The following is a 25,567-nucleotide window of genomic DNA, read 5'->3' as shown; positions in this document are numbered from 1 at the left end:
AATTTTAAATTGAATCAGTGAATGACTAGCACAGATCGAAGAAGAGTTAAACAGCTTCAGAATCCGCGTCCAATCCTCCATCATAAAAGTCAAATTGAGTTCCTTTTCCCAATCTTGTTTAATCTTAAATAAAGGACGCTTATCCCATTGTAATAATAAATAATAAATTCTTCCAATAGAACCCTTCGTCAAATATAAGGAAAATTACTTAAATATTTTTGTAAGATATGTCCACCTTGAAGGTTCAACTTAATTTACAACCTAAAAAATTAACTGTGCTCTTTGGAATAGTTCCTCAAAATATCCATGGTATCTCTGTGTCTGACCAACATGTTATTGCATTTGTTACATTGATAGCTAGGAGGGCCATTTTGTTGAAGTGGAAGGATACAGCAGCTCCCACTTTGTCACAATGGTTCTCTCAAGTGATGCTATGTCTTAGTTTGGAGAAAATTAGAAGTCGAACCTGTGAACCTTTATTTGATTTTGAGAAAAGATGGGGTTCATTTGCTTGTTATTATCATTTGAGTTAATTGATAGATTTCCTCCACGATATAATTGTAAATTTTGGGTATATATTTTTTAAATACTTTATTTTCAAAATTTAAAAAAAAAACAATGAAATCAACAAAAACATACCAGCTCAGACATGTATAAAAGAAATAAGCAAAAAAATAAGACATAACATTAGAGGGATGCCTATTGTACAAAGTGCTCAAAAATACTAAACATTAAATCTCAAATGACGGCCGTGAGAAATCAGCTGGGGGGAAATTGCTCATCCGCCCCCAGCCTCGTGCAGGTAGGCAAGAAATGGATCCCAGATAGCCGAAAATTTTTTAATTGAATTGGTTCTCAAGAACCTAAGTTTCTCCATCTGTATGACTGAGATCATATCAGCCATCCATCTCCGAAAGGAAGGGTGAGAAGGTGATTTCCATTCCCTCAAGATAAGTCTTTTGGCAACAATCATCCCCGGCATCAGAGACTGTTGTATGGCTGCAGGGAAACAAATAGTAGATTGCGAGCAGCCAGATATAGCGAGATCAGCTTCCAAGGGGAAGGATCTTTTATAGGCCTTTGAGTTCCAGTCAAATATTTTGGACCAAAATCCAGTCAGTAATGGGCAAAACCAAAAGGTGTGTGGCAACGTGGCTTCCATCCCTTGGCATCTATCACACATTGGCGAGACAGAAGGGTAAACCCTTTGCAATCTAAGTTTAGAGTAATGGAAACAGTGGACAACTTTAAACTGGATCAGTTGGTGCCTGCTGTTAACAGAGCAAGCCTGTATCACAGACAAACACTTATCCCAGGTAGCTTCAGATAATTCAATGCCCAACTCCTCTCTCCAGGTGTCTCTAATCTTCACAGTAGATGCTACAGTGCAATTATCAAACAAACATACAAACTTAGAAACAAGATGCCTGGAGTCAGGAGGGTTCTTTAAAATATCAAAAAACATATGTTTCCCTGGAAGGATCTCAAAATTACAAATCTTAGATTGAATGTACTGTCTAATTTGCAAATAATGAGAAAAGTGCGAATGAGGCAGCTCAAATTTCTCTTTCAGCAGACTAAATGTTGCAAACCATCCTCCTATGTACAGGTCTTCAATAGAAACTAGACCCTTCTCCCTCTAAGTATGGTAGGTTTTATCTGACCATGAGGGTAGAAAGGAGTGATTGAAACAGATTGGTGTTTGTACAAAGGTCTCTAGTAAATTCAGAATGCTCCTAATCTGATTTAGAATTCTGAACGGCCCCTCATACGGCCGCTGTAGCAGTGCCCGGTGTGCTCCCCTTTGTACAAATACAAACTTACAGTTCTGCAGGCCTTTGGGTACACAGGTCGGGATCTGTCCATGCTGTGAAGTCGGTATGGGGGCCAGGTTGCCGAGCCTTTCGCGTAGCTGGTATGAACTCTCCTGGGACGACCAGGGGTGTGCCGTACACCAGCTCAGCCAACGAGGTGTACAGGTCCTCTTTGGGCGCCGTGCGGATTCCAAGCAGGACCCAGGGAAGCTTGTCCACCCAGTTAGGCCCTTTCAGGCGCGCCATAAGAGCCGACTTCAAGTGACGGTGGAAGCGTTCCACTAGTCTGTTCGACTGCAGGTGGTAGGCAGTTGTGTGGTGTAATTGTGTTCCCAACAGGCTGGCCACAGCCAACCACAGGCTGGAGGTGAACTGGGCGTCCCTGTCGGAGGTAATGTGGGCCGGTATCCCGAATCGTGCTACCCAGGTTGCAATCAGCTCTTGGATGCAGGAATCGGCGGTGATGTCGGTGAGCTGGACGGCCTCTGGCCATCTCATGAACCGGTCTACCATAGTTAGGAGGTACCGCGCTCCTCGTGACACTGGCAGGGGCCCCACGATATCCACATGAATGTGGTCGAACCTCCGGCGGGTGGGTTCGAACTGCTGCGGTGGAGCCTTGGTGTGCCGCTGCACCTTGGCCGTTTGGCACTGAGTGCACATTTTGGCCCATTCGCTGACCTGTTTACGAAGTCCGTGCCACACGAACTTGCTGGAGACCATCCGGACGGTTGTCCTGATAGATGGGTGCGCCAAGCCGTGTATGGAGTCGAAAACTCACGGCTGCCAGGCTGCCGGGACGATGGGGCGAGGTTGGCCGGTAGCCACGTCACACAGGAGGGTCCTCTCACCTGGGCCTATGAGGAAGTCTTGCAGCTGCAAACCCGAGACTGTGGTCCTGTAGCTGGGCATCTCGTCGTCTGCCTGCTGCGCCTCCGCCAGTGCTGCATAGTCCACCCCCTGGGACAGGGCCTGGATAGCTGGTCTGGAGAGTGCGTCCGCCATGACGTTGTCCTTTCCCGAGACATGCTGGATGTCCGTCGTGCACTCGGAGATGTAGGACAGATGTCGCTGCTGGCAGGCCGACCAGGGATTGGACACCTTTGTGACCGCAAAGGTCAACGGTTTGTGGTCCGTGAACGCGGTGAGTTGCTCCAGCACTCCACCAACTGCTGTATTGGATGCATCCACTGTGAGGGCAGTTGGAACGTCCGTTCTGGGGTGCACCAGCATCGCGGTGTCTGCCAAGGCTTTAACAAAAACGGCCATGGCCTCTTCGTCCCAAGTAATGTCCTTGCCTTTGCCTGACATCAGGGTGAACAAAGGCTGCATGATACGGGCTGCTGAGGGGAGGAAGTGGTGGTAGAAGTTCACCATACCAATGAACTCCTGCAGGCCTTTGACTGTATTGGGCCGGGTGAAGTGGCGGATCGCGTCTACATTGGCAGGCAGTGTTGCCCCATCTTTGGTAATCCTGTGGCCCAGGAAGTCGATGGTGTCGAGTCCAAACTGGCATTTGGCCGGGTTGATCGTGAGGCCGAAATCACTCAGGCGGGAGTAGAGCTTTTTCTTTTTAAATCTTTTTATTGAATTAGTACACAAAAGGTAAACCAAGTAGAAACTAATACACTGTTGCGATATAAATTTACAAGAGATATTAATACACAAAAAAAATTAGTACAAACAGTGCAGTTTAGATATAAAATAAAAAGGTAATATAATAGTATACCAATTTTCCATACATATCAATAAAGAGAAGAAAAAACCCAAAAAAAACCCACCGTGCAACTAATCTAAAAAGCAAAGCAGAGCAATGGGCTAACTAGGTATCAAGTAGACTTAAACAACTTAAAACAATCACATCCTCAAACTCGACCTCTATTAAAAACCGTTAAAAAGCAAGAAGGGAATGTAAATATGGGCAAAGAGAAAAAAAAATTACATTAAATGAAAATGTTGAATAAAAGATCTCCAGGTCTGTTCAAATTTAACTGAAGTATCTTAAAGATTACTTCTGATTTTCTCCAAATTTAAACATACTATCGTCTGAGAAAACCAAAAGAATGTAGTTGGCGCATTAATCTCCTTCCAATGTTGTAAAATACATCTTTTCGCCACTAAAGTAAGAAATGCAATCATTCTACGGGCTGAAGGGGAAAGATTACTGGAAATTTTGGGTAATCCAAAGATAGCAGTAATAGAATGGGGAGAAATATCTGTATTCAATACCTTTGAGACAATATTAAAAATGTCTTTCCAAAAAGTTTCCAAAGTGGGACAGGACCAAAACATATGAGTTAAGGAAGCTATCTCCCCATGACATCTGTCACAAAGAGGGTTAATATGAGAATAAAAATGAGCTAATTTATCTTTAGACATATGTGCTCTATGAACAACTTTAAATTGAATTGGGGAATGTTTGGAACAGATAGAGGAAGTATTGACTAGTTGTAAATTATGCGCCCAGTCATCCGCCAAGATAGTAAAGCCCAATTCCTTTTCCCAATCTGACCTAATCTTATCAAATGGAGCTTTCCTAAGTTTCATGATAGTATTATAAATAATAGCCGTTACACCTTTCTGACATGGATTAAGGTTAATTATAGTATCTAAAATATATGTAGGGGGTAACGTCGGAAAGGAAGAAAGTATAGTACTTAGGAAATTTCTAACTTGGAGATATCTAAAAAAATGTATTCTTGGTAAGTTATATTTGTTAGATAATTGTTCAAAAGACATAAGGGAGCCATCTAAAAATGAATCCAAAAACCGTGATATACCATTAGTCTTCCAAATTTGAAAGGCACGGTCCGTAGAAGAGGAGGGAAAGAATATGTTGCCTAAAATAGGCGGGACTAGAGCTGACGGAGGTGGGACAGATGCTCCTGACGACTACTGCTGGCTATGAGGATGTCGTCCAAATTGATGAACGCAAAGTCCAGGTCGCGTCCCATCACATCCATTAGTCGTTGGAATGTCTGTGCGGCATTCTTCAGGCCGAACGGCATTCGTAGGAATTCAAACAGGCCGAACGGGGTGATGAGTGCTGTTTTGGGGATGTCTTCAGGGTGTACTGGGGTTTGATGGTATCCCCGGACGAAGTCTACTTTGGAAAAGATGCTTGCCCCATGCAGGTTTGCTGCAAAGTCCTGTATGTGCAGTATGGGGTAGCGGTCTGGAGTTGTAGCCTTGTTCAGTCTGCGGTAGTCGCCGCATGGTCTCCAGCCCCTGGCTGCTTTGGGCACCATGTGCAGGGGGGAAGCCCATGGGCTGTCGGACTGCCGTACGATCCCCAATTCCACCATCCACTTGAACTCCTCCTTCGCCAGGTGGAGCTTGTCCGGGGGGAGCCTTCGTGCGCGGGCATGGAGGGGTGGTCCCTGGGTCGGAATGTGGTGCTGTACTCTGTGTCTGGGCATGGCTGCCGTGAACTGCGGTGCCAGAACTGATGAAAGGTCCGCAGGATTCTGGTGAATTCGTTGTCAAGACAGCGTGATGGAGTCCAGGTGTGGGGCCGGCAACTTGGCTTTTGCCAGGGAGGACATCTGGAAAGTCTTGGCATGGACCAGTCTTTTCTCTTGCAATTCGATCAGCAGGCTGTGGGCACGCAAGAAGTCTGCCCCCAGGAGTGGTTGGGCTACGGCAGCCAGTGTGAAATCCCACGTGAACCGGCTGGCGCTGAACTGCAGCTGCACTGTGCGGGTGCCGTAGGTCCGTATCGTGCTGCCATTTGCGGCCCTCAGGGTGGGTCCCGGCTCCCTGTTGCAGGTGTTGTACCTCGTCGGGGGTAAGACACTGATTTCTACTCCGGTGTCGACCAAGAAGTGGCATCCCAACTGTTTGTCCCAGATGTACAAGAGGCTGTCCTGGTGGCCAGCCGCCGTAGCCATTAGCAGCGGCTGGCCCAGGCATTTCCCGGAAACTTGCAGGGCGGGTGACAATGGCGGGCTTCTGTGCCCCACCGCTGGTGGTAAAAACACCACTGTTCATTGGCCTCCTCACTCCTGCCTCTGGGTTGTGTGCACTCCGTTGCCGGCCTGGTCTGGCCTGCTGTTGGGCACGTGACTTGGTAATCTGTCCGACGGACGCCCCGCTCTCCCTCTTGGCTTTCCACAGCACGTCTGCCCAGGCCGCCACCTTCCGGGGGTCACTGAAATCTGTGTCAGCCAGCAGCAGATGTATGTCCTTGAGCAGATGCTCTAGGAACGCCTGCTCAAACATGAGGCAGGGCTTGTGTCCTTCAGCCAGGACCAGCATCTCGTTCATTAATGCTGACGGTGGCCTGTCTCCCAAACCATCCAGGTGCAGCAAGCGGGCACCTCACTCACGCCGTGAGAGGCCAAAGGTCCCTATGAGCAGCACTTTGAATGCTGAATATTTGCCTTCTTCCAGGGGTGACTGTATGAAATCCTCAACCTGGGTGGCTGTCTCCTGGTCAGGGGAGCTCACCACATAATAGTAACCTGTGGAATCAGAAGATATCTGCCGAATCTGGAACTGGGCTTCTGCTTGGTTAAACCACACGCATGGTCGCAGCGTCCAGAAAGTTGGCAGTTTTAGCGAAACTGCGTGAACAGATGAAGAGTCGATCATCTTTGGTCCAAATCCCATTTGGACCATTGGGGTCACCAACGTAGCAATGTGCTACACACACAGCTAGAAATAATGGCATGCAGTCTGTAAGTTACACTCGAGACTAGTTTATTCAAACTTCACGGCATACAAAAGTCTCTCCCTGCACGCGGGCTTTCTCCCCTTGCTGGTGAAGAGGGCGGCCCAGCACCATTTTGGGGCTGGCCTCTCTGTCGATGCGCACGCCATTTTGTGAGCCGGTTCGCCTGCGTAGAAAGTGGGTCGCCACAATAGATCCCTTAGATAATCTGAGCAATCTGATCCCAAACATTTAGTTTCATTTCAGTTCAAAGCAATGGATGACAAATTTGTATGGATGACTTAATGTTTGTACAGATATTGGAGCTCTGAAATAAAAGAAATAACGAGTTACTCTGTAAATTTTACAAGGAGAAAGGTAAGTGTTCCATGTATCTTACAAAAGTATTTCCAAGATATATCCACCCCTCTGAATAATGTCAAAAGGAATGAAGCACAGTTCATGTTCTGAAATATAGATCTCACATCACTGAAGATAGTTACAAGAAAGCAAAGGCATGATGGCTATAAGCAGCAGTGTTGAACAATGATCCTTTTATCTTTCGTCTCTTTGCACCATTAATTAATAACGGTGCGTGTACTACAAACAGACGGCACACATTAATATGAATTGCTTTTGGAAATCTCACCTCTATTTCCACAAAAGGAACAAGTTCAACTCCAGATTTAATTCCTCATTCTTTTAGATCTTCTCCAAAAAGATCCATGATAATGATGATCTTTAGTTCTGACGTTATCCCAGTTTCCACCCCCTTTAGTAGGGTTTCTGCTCTGACTGCTGTGTCACAGATTACAACCTCAATATCTGCTAAGAGCAAGAAGAAAACTGGTAAATATTTAAACTGCAAGGTCTGTTCCAATTACATTAAAGCTAGATTATATCAATGTTAAGAAAACATTACTTCTGGCACAAGTTTTGCCACACTGTTTCAGGAGCTGGTGAGTGTAATCGCTTTACAGCATGAGCAATGATCGTCAGAGTTCAATTCCCTCCACTGTCTGTAAGGAGTTTGTACGTTCACCCCGTGTCTACGTGAGATTCCTCCGGGAGCTCCTGTTTCCTCCACATTCCAAAGACCTACGGCTAGGCTATGAGTTAGTGAGTTGGGGGCACGCTACATTGGCGCCGGAAGTGTGACAACACTTGCAGGCTGCCCCCAGCACAATCCTTGACTGTGTTGGCACAATGAAGCACTTCACTGTATATTTCAAAGTACACATTAAAAATAAAGCTAATCTTTATCTTTTGAAACTTCAATTGCCAGAAAGGTAAGCTAGTGTAATATAAAATAATTACTTTTTTTCTCCACCAGCTCACCCCTATTTACTTGCCAAAATCAGGCAAATGCTCAGAAATGTATTGTCAATGTTCCAGTGATCTCAGCCTACTCCGAAAACAGGCTGGAGCCAGGAAGTTTCACACACTGCACATTTCAGGGCTGCAATTCCAACAAACTAATTCCAATTGCGTCTCCAATAAAATAAATTTCTCTTGGCAAAAGTAAAACCATAACAGGTCTAAGAATCAGAAACAGAATCAGGTTTAGTATCACCGGCATGTGTCGTGAAATTTGTTAATTAGCAACAGCAGTTCAATGCAATACCCAATATCGAAGTAAAAATAAATAGTAAATAAATGAAGTAAATCAATTACAGTATATGTATATTGAATGGATTAAAGATCATGCAAAAACAAATAATATATATTTAAAAAGTGAGGTAGTGTTCACGGGTTCAATGTCCATTTAGGAATCCGATGGCAAATGGAAAAAAGCTGTTCCTGAATCACTGAGTGTGTGGCTTCAGGCTTCTGTACCTCCTACCTGATGGAAACAATGAGAAAAGGGCATGCTCTGGGTGTTGGGGGGTCATTAATAATGGACGCTGCCTTTCAGAGACACCGCCCCTTGAAAATGTCCTGGGGACTTTGTAGGCTAGTACCCAAGATGGAGCCGACTAAATTTACAACCCTTTGCAGCTTCTTTCGGTCCTGTGCAGTAGCCCCCACCACCCCCTCCCCCCATACCACACAGTGATGCAGCTTGGATTACACATTCCAGATTTGTTCAGAGCCTAAAACTGAAATGGCCAATATTACATCAAAATACTTGTGTAGAGCATGTCTAACATCAGAGTGCAACTGGAGACAAAACGTAAGGAGTGACAGGCCACAAAATATACATTCAGTGGCCACTTTATCAGGTACAGGAGGTAGCTAATAAAGTGGCCACTGAGCAGATATTTGTGGTCTTCTGCTGCTGTAACCCATCCACTTCAAGGCTCAACATACTATGCATTCAGAGATGCTCTGATGCAGACTACAGTTGTAATCTGTGGTTACTTGAGTTACTGTTGCCTTCCTGTCAGCTTGAACCAGTCTGGCCATTCTCCTCTGACCTCTTTCATAATCAAGCTGCTTTCATACAATTTATATTTAGTAAAACAGGGTGATGAATATATAGAACAAGCCACCAAAGGTGGTGGTTGAGGAGGGTACAACTACAATCTTTAAAAGACATTTGGACAGATTCATGGATAGGATATGGCCAGACGAAGCAAATGGGACAAGCTCAGAGTGACACCTCGTTCTGCATGGACAAGCTTGACCAAAAAGCCTAGTTTCAGGCTGTATGACTCTGACTCCACGAGGAGCGGGGCAGAAAGCAATTTGTTTCATGTTCCTGCTGCAGCTCCTCTACTTAGGTTGAAACGACAAGCCAAAGGAGCTGAGACAACCTAAATAGTTACCCCTATCTGAGACTACAGAAGTAACAGCAATTAGTCACAACAAATGCTATGTGAAGAATGCTCATTAATACAAATCTTTAATCTGCCAATCATGTGGCAGCAACTACAGTACTATGCCAAAGCACCCTGGATTTTTTAAATTAAAAAAAAACAAACATCAAAAGAAAATTTATCTTTTACATTAATGAGTCAGTAAAAGAAGAGAGAAAATCAGTTTTCCAAATATTCATTTTCCAAAAAATTAAATGTAACAGAGAAATGTTTGAACTTCATTAAAGAAAGTAACATATTAATTATGAGATCACTTTTGAAATAAAACCTTAATTATTTTGTAGGTATATAGCCCAGTGCGAGATAACATGAAGAACTCTGCAGATACTGGAAACCCGAAGCAACACACGCAAAATGCTGGAGGAACTCAGCAGGTCAGGCAGCATCTATGGTAAAGAGTAGGCAGTTGACATTTTGGGCCAGTAGCCTTCTTCAAGACCCAGAAGAATCCTGAAGGAGGGTTTCAGCCCAAAACATTAAAAATTTACTCTTTTTCAAAGATAACAAACAGATCCAAAATATCCATGACACAATAAATTGAATGAACTAAACTGATCAACTGAAAAATAAGTAGATATAGATGGAATCAAACTGAGTGAAGGACAACCAGACTAAAAAGTGAGAGTCTGGCAGATGTGGTAGGTTAACCTTCAAGTCATCAATTCTTACACCATGGCAAGAGTGAGCAGAGCAACAAGACACAAGGTGGTCATTCTGCATTAGCAAGATCTGTCCCAAGCAGAAATTTCACTGCAGACAAGAGTTTCAAGATGTACTGTCCAAGCTTTTGAGGATGCACAAAGAAACAGGCAATAGCTGAGGACCAGAAATGCAGTGGTCGGCCACAGAAACTGAATACAGAGATGAGAGATACAGCATCTGAGGTCCCTTCTAAACTGGAAGTCGTCCAACACCGCTATCAGCTCTGAACTCACAGAAACCATCAGAATCCAAGTACACCTCTTACAGTCCGGAGAAGTCTTGTCAGAAGTGGTCTTCACGGAAGAGTTACAGTCAAAATGCCATTCCTCCGAAGTGTAAACAAGGCAAGAGGCTCAACTACACAGAAAAACACAAGGAATTGGGTGCTGAACAATAGCAGCAAGTGCTCTGACAAGTCAAAATTTGAATTTTTTGGCACAAACAGGAAGCAATTTGTCCATAGAAGAGCTGGATAGCGCTATATGGATGAGTGTCTGCAGCCAACAGTGAAGCATGACAGAGGTTCCTTGCAGGTTTGGGGCTGAATTTCTGCAAATGGAGTTGGTGATCTGGTCAGAATTAATGGAATCCTCTGTGCTGAGAAATACAAGCAGATTATCATCCACCACACAGCACGATCAGGGAGGCACCTGATCTGACCCAACATCATTCTGCTGCAGAATAATGATCCAAAACATACCCTCAAGATCATAAAGAGCTATCTTTGTTGAAAAGAAGAACAAGGAGTTCAGCAGCAGATGTATGCCCTCCACTGAGCTTTGATGTCAACATCATCAAGGCAGTCTGGGATTACCTGAAGAAACAGAAGCAAGAAAGATAGCCAATGTCTGCAAAAGAACTGTGGCAAGCTCTCCAAGATGCTTGGAAGAACTCACCAGCAGATTTTCTTATAACACTGCACAACAGTGTACCAAAGAGAACTGATCCGGTTTTAAAGGCAAAGGCTGGTCACACCAAATATAGATTTGTTTTAGCTTTTTTTACTGTTTACTGCTTTTTATAGTAATTTTTTGATATTTAGAAACTTACCGATATTTCTGAAAGCATCTTCGTTTTAGATTTTGTTTTACATGTACCTAAGACATTCGTATAGTACTGTAAGTACTAATTGTGGAAATTCTCGTTGCTGCTAGATCTCAGAAATGACAATCTCAAGTTTACAGAGAATGGTGTAGAAAAAACAGCCAGTGGACATCAGTTCTCTGGGCAAAACCAACTTGTTAATGAGAGAGATCAGAGGAGAATGGCCAGGCTGGTTGAAACTGACAGAACGGTGAGAATAACTCAGTAACTAGGTGTCACAACAGTGGTGTGCAGAAGAGCATCTCTGAATGCACAACACATCAAACCTTGAAGTGGTTGGACTACAGCAGAAGACCACAAACACTCACTCAGTGGCACTTATTAGGTACAGGAGGAACTTAATAAGGTGGCCAGTGACTGGATGTTCTGCTTTATTTCCTTACCATTCCTTCATATACTCAATTATTTTTTCACAAATGTTTACTTATATGAAGAGAATTACACTGAATCAGCACATTTTTACCTTTTAGATGTGTGAAGATTGGATCTCCTACCCAGAAATCCATAGAAGTTTACGGAACATTACATTGAGCTGACAGACCTACTAAGGAGTCTGCGGAGATTCGGCATGTCATCAAAGACTGAGGCAAACTTCGATAGCTGTGTGGTGGAAAGTGTGCCGACTGGCTACATTACAGTTGAATGGAAAATTCTACAAAGGTTTGTGGATACTGCCCGGTACATTATGGGTAAAACCCTCCCAACTATTGAGCACATCTACATGCCATAGAAAAGCAACATTCATCATCAAAGATCCTCACCATGCAAGCCATGCTCTTTTCTCACTGCTGCCATCAGGTAGAAGGTACAAGTGCCTCAGGACTTTCACCAACAGGTTCAAGGACAGTTCCTACTCTTCAATAAAAAGGGATAACTAGACTCAGTTAAGGACTCCCATCTTGTTATTTCATGCTCGTTATTGCTATTTATTTATATCTGCTTTTATACAGTTTGTTGTCCATTGTTTACAGTTACTGTCCTATAGCTTTGCTGAGTATGCCCACAGAAAAAGAGTCTCGGGGTTGTATGTGGTGACATGTACGTATGTACTCTGATAATAAATTTTATTTTGAACCTTTGACTGAACTGACAAGACTTCTTTGCATGGAAGCACATGGCAGGGAGCAACTGTGGAAGTGAACACTGCAACCTTTAAGGTTTTATTTTTAATAACGTAGCTAAAATAAAACGCATCTATTTGGAAAAAAGGAAAATGGGATCTGTCCTGAGTTACTCAGTTTCCTTCCTGAGGAAGGAAACTAAAAACAGAAAACATGAAGACAAAGGTAAAGGGCAACAAATTAAATTAACTTAGAGTAAACATACCTTTGTTTATGATATAGGAAACAGCTTCATCTCCCAATGTGTCGTACAATGGTACCACTACCATGGAGTACACGTAACAAGCCTGTTCAACAATAACCCACTGTAGTGGGATGGAGGAATATTATTACATTTATAAACACGCTACACCATAATTCAGCTAGTTTATTAAAGTGAGGTCAAAGAATTGGAAGATTTTGTCTTAGAAAATGCACAAAATAAACAAGTTTCCCTATGGGATTCATCATCATAATTTTTATTATCATTGAAACTTACTGAACATGGAATTTTACCTCTATTAAAACGGTACCAAGATCCACATAGCACAGGAGGAGGATCTCTGGCCCACCATGCCCAATCCAAGCATTGCAGTTACCTGAACAAACCGCATTTAACTAAATTTGTTACTTGCCTTCTATGCCATGATAAGTCACTGCTTGCTTAGATGCTTATTAAATATTTGGAGGATACCTGCCTCCACTAGTCCCTCAGGCAAATCAGTCCAGTAATAGTGTGGGGGTAAAAATACCCCTCAGATCTCTACTCTTTCTCCCACCTCTCACTTTATACATGTTCTCTTGTTTTAGTCAACCCCACATCCTGAGGAAAAAAGATTTGTACAATATATGCTCCCTGTCCCCTTCATAATCTTGTACGCCTCTATCAGGTCACCCCACAATTTCTCCTCACAACTGAAATGCTTCAATCCAGGCCACATCGTGGTGAAGCTCCACCCACTACAGAGCATTCACATCATTCCAAATGATCACCAGAACAAAACCACATGTGGCTGAAGTGGTGCTTTAGGAAGCTGTATCACACTGTATTATCCGCACTCTTATATACCATGGCATTCCTGAAGAAGGAAAACATGATTTATGAGCTTGTATCCCAACACTCATGTTCATCAGTTCACCTTTGTGCCCCACCATTTACAGTCTACCCTGAGCTGACATTCCCAGAGACATCACTCTGGCATGCCTCAGTGGAATGAATGGCACAATGACCAAGATAAAATCTCAACACTCTCAATATTTTTTTCTATCCATTGCACTTAGTAAATCTACTCTATGAAAAACCTCCGACATTGTTGATCAAGGTACCAAAGAATGACCATCTCCATTGTGAGAACACAAGATTAAGGCAACCTAGGTCTACTTTAGGACTCAGCAAATTATATTATATGTTTATTTATTTTCTGCAAATTAAGAAGACAGTAAGAAAATAAACGATTTCCACTCTTGTCTGTGTTGACTCGCACTTTCATGAGGTAGGTTTGGTTGTTTCTATGCCTCTTGATCAGATCATGAATTAGTTGAGAATATTAGCATCAAAAAGTAGGACATTCTCCCTTGGTTAGAACGTTCACTGTTTTATTTATGGAAAACATGGAATTAATACAAGTAAAGGTAAAGATCTGGGAGAAAAAAATTATAAAATGAAGTAAATAAGTACACAGGGATTGGTTAAGTATATCTGTGGGTAGGAACAAATATGAACGTGTACTTGTGAATGTATAAATATATACGGACTTATACATATATAAAATATGGAAAAGGTTTTTATATGTAAAAAAAAGTTTGTGTAATACTTGTGAATATCTTTCCCAAATAAAAAAATAAAATATAAACAAGTAGGACATTCAAATTGAAGTTTCTGCATTTGGTGGAGTGCAAGTTGGGGAATCAGGGTTGTTCTGGGACTAATATATTCATGTCAGCCTGGGAATGCTGTCTCCAGTTGGGAAAGGGAATAAAAAAAAGGAGACACTGCCCACTTTCAAACTTCATCCCTTTTTAGGGCCAGTGGGTTAAAAAACTACTTCTTTATGAAAATAACAGGCCGATTTCCCCTGCAGTACTTTCCCAGGAAACTTATAAAGTTGACACTTCTGCTCTCCCTCACGTTGTTACTTCACACCAAAAAATGCAAGAACAAAAATGAAAGAGCATTTACATGCATTTCAGCGTCACTTTCATGGGAGTTATGATTATTGTTTTGAATTGAGTAAAACAATTGCTGTACTTATAGCAAACAATACAATTGCTTAAAAATTTTAAGAAAAATTCACCTCCGGTCTGTTTTGGGCAAACACCCCAATATATTCATTACCCCCTCCCCTGTTGCTGCAAAGGAAAACTCCTGAACCCACAAATTTTGCCCTACCAGTAACCAGGAAAACAAGCTGAAAATATCAAATCAAATAATTATTTAATTTGCCAGTACAGTAATACAGCTACTTAAAGAGCAGTGGGGAAAATCACCACATTCACCAAAAAAAAAAATCAGCCTCCTCATCCCTGCTCTAAAGGAATGTCCTCATATTCTGAGGCTGTGGCCTCTGGCCCTAGACTCTCCTACCATTAGAAACATCTGGTTGTCAGCTACTTGCAGATGCAGTTGATCGTCCAGGGAGTTTTGTTATCTCATTGGGAGAAAGGGTTAATTTGGATGCCATACCACCAACTGCAAATATGGTCATTGAAAATCTGAATTTTCTGCACCAAACATGAGCTTCCATTTTTAACCAACGTTTAAAGGGATCTATACATTACCCAGTACTGACTTGATACAATCAAACCCCTTTTTAACACATCAAGTAGTGTTCTTACATCTTGATAGTAGCAACTTATCAGATCATCATCACCTTCCTTAAGCAGCATACTTCTCCGAGCACATACACCAGTCTGAAATGATTCAAGTCATACAAGCAATTACAGCAGCAGTCCACATCCCTACAAAACTTTCAAATTAAGCTTAAATTTCAGCCTTTAATTGTGGATTAACACATTGAGCTCATTCAAATCAGAGAAAATACTGTTCCCACAGGCAAATGAGTTACTTTTGAACAGAAGTCCACTACAGATTGTCATCAGCAAAGCAATTTTACATTAATACAAATCTGGAGCAGGAAGATAACAGAGTACATCCTGTCATAGCTCACATCATAATCTGCTCACTCACTGCCCAACTAGCAGTCTAACTCACACACTGATACCCTAAATCGGGACTTGATGACTTCAGTTACAGAGAAACACTGAATAGGTTAAGACGGGAGCAAAGGAGAATGAAGGAATATTTGATAGTGGTGTACAAAATTATGAAGGGTATAGTTAATGCACGCAATCCATTTCCACTGAGGTCAGATGAAACTCGAAGTACGGATAATAGGCGAAAGGTAAAATAGTTAATAGGAAACTTGGGGGGGGGGGGTGTGATTTCTTCGCTCAGAAGGTAGTGTAAGTGTGGAACAAGCTTGCTAGTAGAAGTAATGGCTACGGGTTTGATTGCAACATTTTGGAGAACTTTGGATGGGAAGAATTTGGAGGGCTATGGTCCAGGTGCAGATCAATGGTACGAAGTAGAAAAACAAGTCAGCATGGACTAGATAGGCCAAAGGGCATGATTCTGTACGGTGGTACTTTCAGAGCAAGTGGACATAGTTGGAAGGTTTTTCATAAATGCACTTCAGAAACAGGATATTCTCTGCTCCCAATAACCTCAGTATGTCAAATGTCAATACAAAGTGTCTTACAACCAACAGTGTTCACTGAGTTACGGATTAACTTGTACGAAGAAGCTACTGCTCCATCTTGGCCAGCGAACTGTTTGTGTTAACTTTATTGACGAAGCCTGATGTGTAACTTGCATCAGCTAATTTGAAGGTTCCATACAAGCAGTGAGCAGCATCATGGCACAGCAGGTACTTCCGCTGCATCAAAGCAACAAAAGCCCAGGTTTGATCCTGACCTTGGGTGCACTTTGCGTGGAGTCTCTTTGTGACCAACAGGATTTCACCCCATGTGCTCTGCTTTCCTTCCCACATCCTAACGACATGATTAATGGGCTATTGTAAACTACAGTTACCATAGGTAGGTTTGTGGTCGGGGTAATTTACAATAGCCAGGTGGAAAATCGGAGGGAGTTCATGGGTCTGCAAGCTGGAATAGATCATAGAGAAATAGTTGGGTGGGATTCATCTGAGAGACAGCAAAGACTTAAAAGGGGCTGAATAAGGAAAAAGAAAGTAAAATATGAGAATCCGATAAAGTTTAATGGGGTGAGATAATAGGAGAACAGGAAAGAAAGAGAAAACAAAGGCTGGAATTCAATCTAGAGATTTATTAACTAACTGAATTTAATTCCCAGAACAACAGCAATCTATAGTGAAGTTGAAGGACTAACCCAAAAGGCATTCTCATTGTTATTATATACACAATATCCCATTACCAACTGGCTGAATTTCACCCCAAGCCGTTTGAATCTTAAATTTGCAGTTATTTCTCTTTCAGTTTATGTTTGTATTCAATATGAGAATTGAATTGCAGGTTGGAAATGTGTGTTATGTAATTAGCCCATTAAGGATTAGTTTAACTTTACATGCTAGTCAGATCTTTAACTATTATCGAAGCAGAGAAGGTGGCATCTGTGCCTTTCCAACCAACCTATCAACTTGTACTGTAACTTTTAGGGATCTATATTGCTGCAATGGTAGCTTTGATTTTGCCCGTTTGCAATTGCCCTCAAAAAGGTAGCAGTGAGTTGCTCTTCTTGAACAGTTGCTGTTCTTCAGATAAAGGTATTCTTATACCATTCTCAGATTGGAAGTTCCAAGATTTTGATGGTGACAATAATTAAAAACCAAAATACAGTGGATTCACGTTAATTGGGACAAATTGGGACCAGTACACTTTGGTGCAAATGAGGAGCTGCCCCAATTAGCTGAAGTTTCATGGAAATTGTTAAAGTATACAAAAGACAAACTAAGTAACAAATTATATATTTAACTGAAATACAGGACCAATTAGAAGACCAGAAATGCTACTACAGTTGTACAAAACTGTGTATGAGTTATTGAGGGAGAAATTCATTGTAATCTGCCACGTATGGGGTCTCCAGGGAGGGGTAGCACCTCTGGTTAAGGGGCTTTTCATCTCCATTCAGGGACAGGTCATTCACCTTTGGTCCCCATCGGACACTCAGCTCTCACCTGTGGCTCCAAGTTGCTGGTTGTATGCAACATTGACCACACCACTTCAATAGGCAGGCTAAACCAAAGAAGGTTGGCCGGCAGACATCACACACTGGTGAGATAGGGACATGTCCTAGTACGTGAAGCCAGGTCCCGCAGATTGAGCAGATAAGATCAACAGTGAGATCCAACAGCCAAGGCGGCGGTTCTGCAATGCTTCATGGAGAGTGAAAGCATGATAAGGCACAGAAAAAGTCATGGTTAACCACTGTAATCATGGAAATCCTCAGATTGTGATCACTGTTTGTACCACTGGAACTGGACTTCCGAGATCAAAAGAGTGGAACTGTTTCAGTACAATTGCTTTCCCACTTCAAAAACTCTCTCTCACAGGTTTCACTGTCATCGTTGGATACAACAGACAACCAACCAACATGCAGACATGTTTTTCTGATTGACAGTAAATGAACAAAATTGGTGCAGACACCTAGTGCAGCTAATGGACTGCCTTCAAACAATGCCTTTGATGATTGCATCCTCCAAATTGTTATTTTCATTGTAACATTCAAGATGATTATCAATACGTTCAGTTCTTCGTAGCTCTTAACTTGACGAAGTAGCGAAATTGTTTCATTTTCACTCCCAGCCATTTCTTGCATCTTCAATCCTGAATGCTTGAAACCGCAGTGAGCAAAGCAATTCTAAATGGTCTTACCGTTTATTTCTTGCCAACCATCAGTGACAAAGGTCACTGCTCTTTGAACAAAAAACACACACAAATGACACTATTTAAAAATTGTTCGTGTCAAGCACAGTGCAGTGTCTGATGGCCATACAAGTTCATGTGATCGGTGTGTTCAGCAGCCATCGACTGTCCCAGTAAAGGGGCATGGACGAGACGCCCTTTGTTTATTTGGGGTGCTACGTTCTCAGTTTTTGTTCTTTAAGAATTGTCCCAATTAGTCAATGGACCAATTAACCGGAATCCACTGTATATGGTGTGTGATTTAAAAGGGAATCCCCAATCCCCATTGTAATTCTGGGTTGTGCATTTGGAAGGTGCTATTCGGTGTGTATCTGCAGTGTCCTTTGTACTTGTAGGAATCAATGTTCAAGGTGATGGATAGAGAACCAACTAAACAGTTTTTTTTTGAGTATTATTAACTTTTCAACTGCTGTTCGAGGTTTTGTTGATTCAGGCAAGTATAAAGAAGTCTATCACATTCATATGCATGAATCTTTTAAGTTCATTTAGCAATGCTGGCAGTAAAATTCTGTAGTATGGAAAGTTGTTGTATTTCCTATTTTTAAAAGCAGAGCACTCAAAGGAAATCCACATATCATCAACTCCTTATAGGTGATGTCAGGATTGAACTCCGGCGCCCTGAGCTGTAATAGTGTCGTGCTAGCCGCTGCTCTGCCACGATGCCTGTTTAATTTAATGTTTTCAACTCCTTCCCGGTGAACAAAGTTGAACTGTTAGCCACATCAGGTCATCTAAATATTCCAAGTTTCTTTTCTAATATCAGACATTTTACAATTAATTCAAGAATTGTATTGGAATACCACAGATATTTGAACTATTAATGCAAGTATTGTAGGACAAGTTGCACAATAAGAAAAGGACTAACAGGGGAACTCAGGAGAATGCCTTTATGTAATATAGGGTCAGGAAATGGAACCAATACTAGCTCGGGTGATTTGGCACAGGTGCAAATAAGAGAGTGCTCAGTCGACAGATGAAGAGGAAATCTAGAAATGGCGGAGATACACAAAGTAAGATCAACAGTAAAATAAATTTAATACTGACTAATTAAGACAAATAGCTGCTTTTTGACATGTGAATGAAGGTAACTTACAGTGTGCACATTCGAATACCTCTCTACCCACTTAAGTCCATGCCTGAAGTAAGTAAATCCTTCTGAATCAGGGGTTCCCAACCTTCTTTTATGCCATGGACACCTGCCATTAACCAAGGGGATCGTGGAACCCAGATGGAGACCCCTGCTCTTAATTATCCCTTTGATGGATTCTATCAACTGGATTTAAAGCAGTGGAAATCAAGGTTATTTTGCAATCGCAGTCCTTCTTAAAGCAATTATTGCAAGCTTTCTCCAACTCCGTAGTGTTGCAATTAGAAGTACAAAATGCAGGTTATATCAAAAAATTCTCACCAGGTCAGACAATGCCCACTAAGAAACTAAAAATTTCAGGTTAATGTGTTTTGATTGGGACTGACCTTATGAATGTTCCGAGCATTTCCTGCTTTTATCAGAGATTTCTAGCATAAGCAGGATTTTACTCTATTTTTGTCTGTATGCAACTCACCCTGACAAAAAGAATCACAGTTAATCAACCTGCACAGATTACATTAATAAATGTTAATATTCACAATACTCTTATTCATCAGTAATTTCAAACCTTACTTCAATTTCCACAGACTGCATTGATAGGTCACATGGTGCTATCTGTGCTTTGGGTCTCGTAGCATACTAGTACATTGCAAGAGCTGCAATAGTACCAATCCCTATTACAGTGGATGATGGAAGAGAGCGCAGGAATTGCTGGACTTCCCCCAATTCTGGAATACGAAGGTGTGTCCACAGCTCCTCTGTTTGCATTGTTGCAGTGGGCTCTTCACTTCTGTAGCCTGCAAAGAAGAGCGGACATAAGTACGCATCTACTGGATGGAGGAAGAAATGCAATCAACCCTTTAGGACCATATACCTAAAGGAATTGAAAGTGAATTTTAAACACACTTGCACTGGGGAAATGGAACACACATTCCAAACACATTGCCTGCATCAAGCTGTTCCAGATTAATACAAGTTAGAGTAAATATATGACTCAGAACTTAAGCTACCTTCAAAATCATGCCCTGATCACTTCAGAAGTCATGCTGCATGTTCACTTTCCCACAAACATTTATAGTAGACAAATACATATTCAAATCCTTTTATCAGTTTTGCAGTAATATCAACTACTGGCTGGATGAACTTGTTGTCATATATTTTTAAGATGGCATGTGATTATGTAATGATTTCTACAATTTCAAATCTCCCAAATTTTCTCATGTAAATGCTTAAGTAATCAGGAAATAACCTGGAATATAATGATGTGATACTGAGACTTCTTTTACTCAACACCAGTTGTAGAAGGACATTTAACTGGAAACAAAGTTGGTGAATCATTACTGTCCAAACTGATTCATAATTCTTGCAATCGAAGCCACTCAAAGTAATTAACTTGCAGAAGTCCTTTGAGTATTGAGCATTGACACTCATCAAGCTAGGATCACTGCAACACACAGAAAATGCTGGAGGAACTTAGAAGGCCAGGAAGCACCTATGGAAAAGAGTAAATAATTGACCGATAAAGGTCTCGGCTCAGAACAACAACTGTTTAACTCTTTTCCTCAGATGTTGCCTGTACTGCTGAGTTCCTCCAGCATTTTATGTGTGTTTCTTAGATTTCGAGTATCCGCACATTTTCTCGTGTTGGTGAAGCTATGATCACTCTTTTTAACAATGAAGTACATTAAATTAATATCGTGCAGCAGCTACATGGTGGAGCTGCTGCATGAAAATACACAGGAGAATTAGCTTCATTTGTCACACGTACTCACAAGTAACACATGCTTAATTTATACTTTTTAGCATAATACTTAACAGAAATTTCTGCTATCCATTGTTTTCATCTATTGAGAAGCACAGCATTTTTTATATACAGATTCTTTTTGTTCTTTTTATATTGAATTCTTTTTGTGCTGAAAAATACAAAATTGTCACCAGAGGACCCAGTGTCAAAATAATGGACAGAGATCTGATAAAAATACAAACAATCTTTGGACCCTCTGAAACCCTCGGGAGGAGGAGAAGATGGTGGCGCCACACAGCGCACGCGCCCTCTCTAGAGATGAATATCTGTATTCTGTCAAGTAGGAAGCCGTGCACAATTCTGATTTGATGGAGGCAGATGTGACAGCATGGAGGAACATCTGGTGAAACTTCTGAAATGCCTGCTTCGCTGCCACTGCTACTGTGTGATCTGAAATCTCTGGAGGGGAAGGCCCCGAATCCTCGGCTTTGCCTGTTGCTTGGCGGCTGGGGTCGGGATCGAAGCACTCGGCAGAGATGCTGCTCAGTGCTCGGTGTCGGAGGGCTGGTCGGAGGCTCGAAGTTTTCGGACAGACTCAGAGTCGGCTGTGGTCGGGTGCTTCCAGGATGCTGCATCGGCAAGTTTGCGGCACTGGAAGCTTATGGCAGGGAGAGTTTCTTCCTTCGACCATCGGCGTAAGATGTTGGGGCTATAGGGACTTTGAGACTTTTTTTTACCGTGCCCATGGCCTGCTGTTATCAAATTACAGTATTGCTTTGCACTGTTGTAACTGTATGTTATAATTACATGGCTTTTGTCAGTTTTAGTTTTGGTCTGTCTTGTGTTTCTGTGATATCATACCGGAGGAACATGGTATCATTTTTTAATGCATGCATTTCTAAATGGCAATAAAGGAGGACTGAGTGTCCTCATAATCTAAATCTAAATACATAATTTTATATATTACAGTGTACTGCTGCCACAAATAAATTTCACAATACATCTGAGTGATATTAAACCTAACTCTGAGTTTATGTATTGCACTGGGCTGCTGCTGCAAAGCAAAAAATTTCACGACATACCTGATTCTGATAAGATGCAGCTTCTGTTCTTTATGTTCTTCTAAAAGAAAGGTGGAAGGCTTCAAAAATATTTTATTGAATTCACAACTGCTTCATAGGAAGGGATGGAGTGCCAATAATAATCTAAGCAGAGTTCTATATCTAATCCCACAGCTCTTCAATCAATTCACATCAGTTAACGAACTGTATCTGAATCACATCTCAACAGTAAGCCAATAGTCCAACTGAACAGAACTTACAGACTAACTTTCAGACTCTACAACCCATATTCTCAGTATTATTTATTATTATTTGTATTTGCAGTTTGTCTTCTTTTGCACATTGATTATTTGTCAATCTTTGTTCTTCATTGACTCTATTGCATTTCTTTGTTCTACTGTGAATGCCTGCAAGAAAATGAACCTCAAGATAAGATATGGTGACAAAAACATACTTGGATGATACATTTACTTTGAACTTTGAGCAAGTGACAGCTGCTTCCTGAATCTTGAATGGCCAGTCAACAGGATTAACAACTGAGTTCCATTTTAATGTCTGCATATCTCACTAACACTCTGAAGAACATGTTGTTTCAAAAAAAGTGTCAGTGCTGCTAAGTATTATCAAACAGCACAAAAAGAATCCGCTCAAGCAAACTCAGCAGGTCAAACAGCATTTAGGATGCGGGTAGTGATGAGACGGGAATTATAAAACACAGAACAGTACAAGACAGGGCCAGGCACTTCCACCCATGATAACGTGTCTAATTATACTAGTATTTAAATGCCAAACTACAGTAAATGCTTCTACCTGCACAACAGCTCTCCATATTCATGTGCCTATCCGGGAGGCTTTAAACACCTCTATCTTATCAGCTTCCACCACTATTGCTATCAGCACATTCCAGACATTCACCACTATTATGCCCCATTCATCTCCTTTGAATTTACCCACTCTCACCTTAAATCCATGCCTTCTCGTATTAGACACTGCAGCTATATCTATGCCCCTCATAAATTTTATAAATTTCCTTCACATCTTCTCTTATCCTCTGTTGTTTCAGAGAAAAGAACCATAATTTGTCCAATCTATTACCTTGCTCTTGCCCGTCCTTCCTCACAGACTTGCTCGTCATAGAACGGTCGAAGTTTCAGGTCGAGAACCTGTATCAGGACTGCAGTTAGGGGGGGAAGACAGCTAGGATAAGAGGAGAGGGAAGGGTCGGGACGAGGCTGGGGCCAGCGGATGATTGGTGGACCGAGAAGGGGTGAAGGATGACGGGCCACTGGGGTGAGATAAGCAAGGGGGTGGGGTGGAGTTGTGAGCCAAAGGCGGGTGAATGATAGATGACGACGGACAAAAGCAGGCAAATGAAGCCTCCTCAGGGTGGGGAGGGGTGGAGCTGGGTGGGTGATAAGCACAGGAATTTGATAAGTAAGGATTTGTGTCTCTAACATCTTTCAGCATTTGTCTAACCAATAAGGTATTTTAACCCAGGTTGGATTACTGTGGTAAGCATTCTAAGATGAAACAGCACCTATCAGAAAATAAATCTGGAGTCTTCCATCAGGAGTCAGATATCAATACAGTGCAGAAATAGGCCCTTTGACACACCAAGTCCACATACACTATCAAATCCAGATTAACATCCTGACTGGCATGAATAGGAACTTTAGAGTGTAATGTTGGGACTTTTGTTGTACAATCACATTATAACTGGGAGTAAAGATTGATACTTTATTGATTGCTATTTCAAAGGTCACTCCAGTGACATGAAGAATTGACTGATCAGCTTTACTACTTCCAGAACATCTTTCAAAGCTTAAGACTATACTATAATTAATGGTGAACAACAGGAATTCTGCAGATGCTGGAAATTCAAGCAACATACATCAAAGTTGCTGGTGAACGCAGCAGGCCAGGCAGCATCTATAGGAAGAGGCGCAGTCGACGTTTCAGGCCGAGACCCTTCGTCAGGACTAACTGAAGGAAGAGTGAGTAAGGGATTTGAAAGCTGGAGGGGGAGGGGGAGATGCAAAATGATAGGAGAAGACAGGAGGGGGAGGGATGGAGCCGAGAGTTGGACAGGTGATAGGCAGAAGGGGATACGAGAGGATCATGGGACAGGAGGTCCGGGAAGAAAGACGGGGGGGGGGTGACCCAGAGGATGGGCAAGAGGTATATTCAGAGGGACAGAGGGAGAAAAAGGAGAGTGAGAGAAAGAATGTGTGCATTAAAAAGAGTAACAGATGGGGTACGAGGGGGAGGTGGGGCCTAGCGGAAGTTAGAGAAGTCAATGTTCATGCCATCAGGTTGGAGGCTACCCAGACGGAATATAAGGTGTTGTTCCTCCAACCTGAGTGCGGCTTCATCTTTACAGTAGAGGAGGCCGTGGATAGACATGTCAGAATGGGAATGGGATGTGGAATTAAAATGTGTGGCCACTGGGAGATCCTGCTTTCTCTGGCGGACAGAGCGTAGATGTTCAGCAAAGCGGTCTCCCAGTCTGCGTCGGGTCTCACCAATATATAAAAGGCCACATCGGGAGCACCGGACGCAGTATATCACCCCAGTCGACTCACAGGTGAAGTGATGCCTCACCTGGAAGGACTGTTTGGGGCCCTGAATGGTGGTAAGGGAGGAAGTGTAAGGGCATGTGTAGCACTTGTTCCGCTTACACGGATAAGTGCCAGGAGGGAGATCAGTGGGGAGGGATGGGGGGGACGAATGGACAAGGGAGTTGTGTAGGGAGCGATCCCTGCGGAATGCAGAGAGAGGCGGGGAGGGAAAGATATGCTTAGTGGTGGGATCCCGTTGGAGGTGGCGGAAGTTACGGAGAATAATATGTTGGACCCGGAGGCTGGTGGGGTGGTAGGTGAGGACCAGGGGAACCCTATTCCTAGTAGGGTGGTGGGAGGATGGAGTGAGAGCAGATGTACGTGAAATGGGGGAGATGCGTTTAAGAGCAGAGTTGATAGTGGAGGAAGGGAAGCCCCTTTCTTTAAAAAATGAAGACATCTCCCTCGTCCTAGAATGAAAAGCCTCATCCTGAGAGCAGATGCGGCGGAGACGGAGGAATTGCGAGAAGGGGATGGCGTTTTTGCAAGAGACAGGGTGAGAAGAGGAATAGTCCAGATAGTTGTGAGAGTCAGTAGGCTTATAGTAGACATCAGTGGATAAGCTGTCTCCAGAGACAGAGACAGAAAGATCTAGAAAGGGGAGGGAGGTGTCAGAAATGGACCAGGTAAACTTGAGGGCAGGGTGAAAGTTGGAGGCAAAGTTAATAAAGTCAACGAGTTCTGCATGCGTGCAGGAAGCAGCGCCAATGCAGTCGTCGATGTAGCGAAGGAAAAGTGGGGGACAGATACCAGAATAGGCACGGAACATAGATTGTTCCACAAACCCAACAAAAAGGCAGGCATAGCTAGGACCCATACGGGTGCCCATAGCTACACCTTTAGTTTGGAGGAAATGGGAGGAGCAAAAGGAGAAATTATTAAGAGTAAGGACTAATTCTGCTAGAC

At 42.5% G+C, this 25,567-nt stretch overlaps 1 pseudogene; it reads right to left on the bottom strand.

Moving 5' to 3' along the window:
• The window catches only part of LOC134347355 (long-chain-fatty-acid--CoA ligase 1-like), a 28,579-nt pseudogene extending 5,401 nt beyond the window's left edge, over positions 1 to 23,178 (bottom strand).
• Between the last annotated feature and the right edge of the window lie 2,389 nt (positions 23,179 to 25,567).

This window comes from Mobula hypostoma, chromosome 5 (assembly GCF_963921235.1).
Source record: "Mobula hypostoma chromosome 5, sMobHyp1.1, whole genome shotgun sequence".
Classification (NCBI taxonomy): Eukaryota; Metazoa; Chordata; class Chondrichthyes; order Myliobatiformes; family Myliobatidae; genus Mobula; species Mobula hypostoma.
Note: the sequence above shows the minus strand (reverse complement) of the source record. Positions and strands in the feature narration are given on the sequence as shown.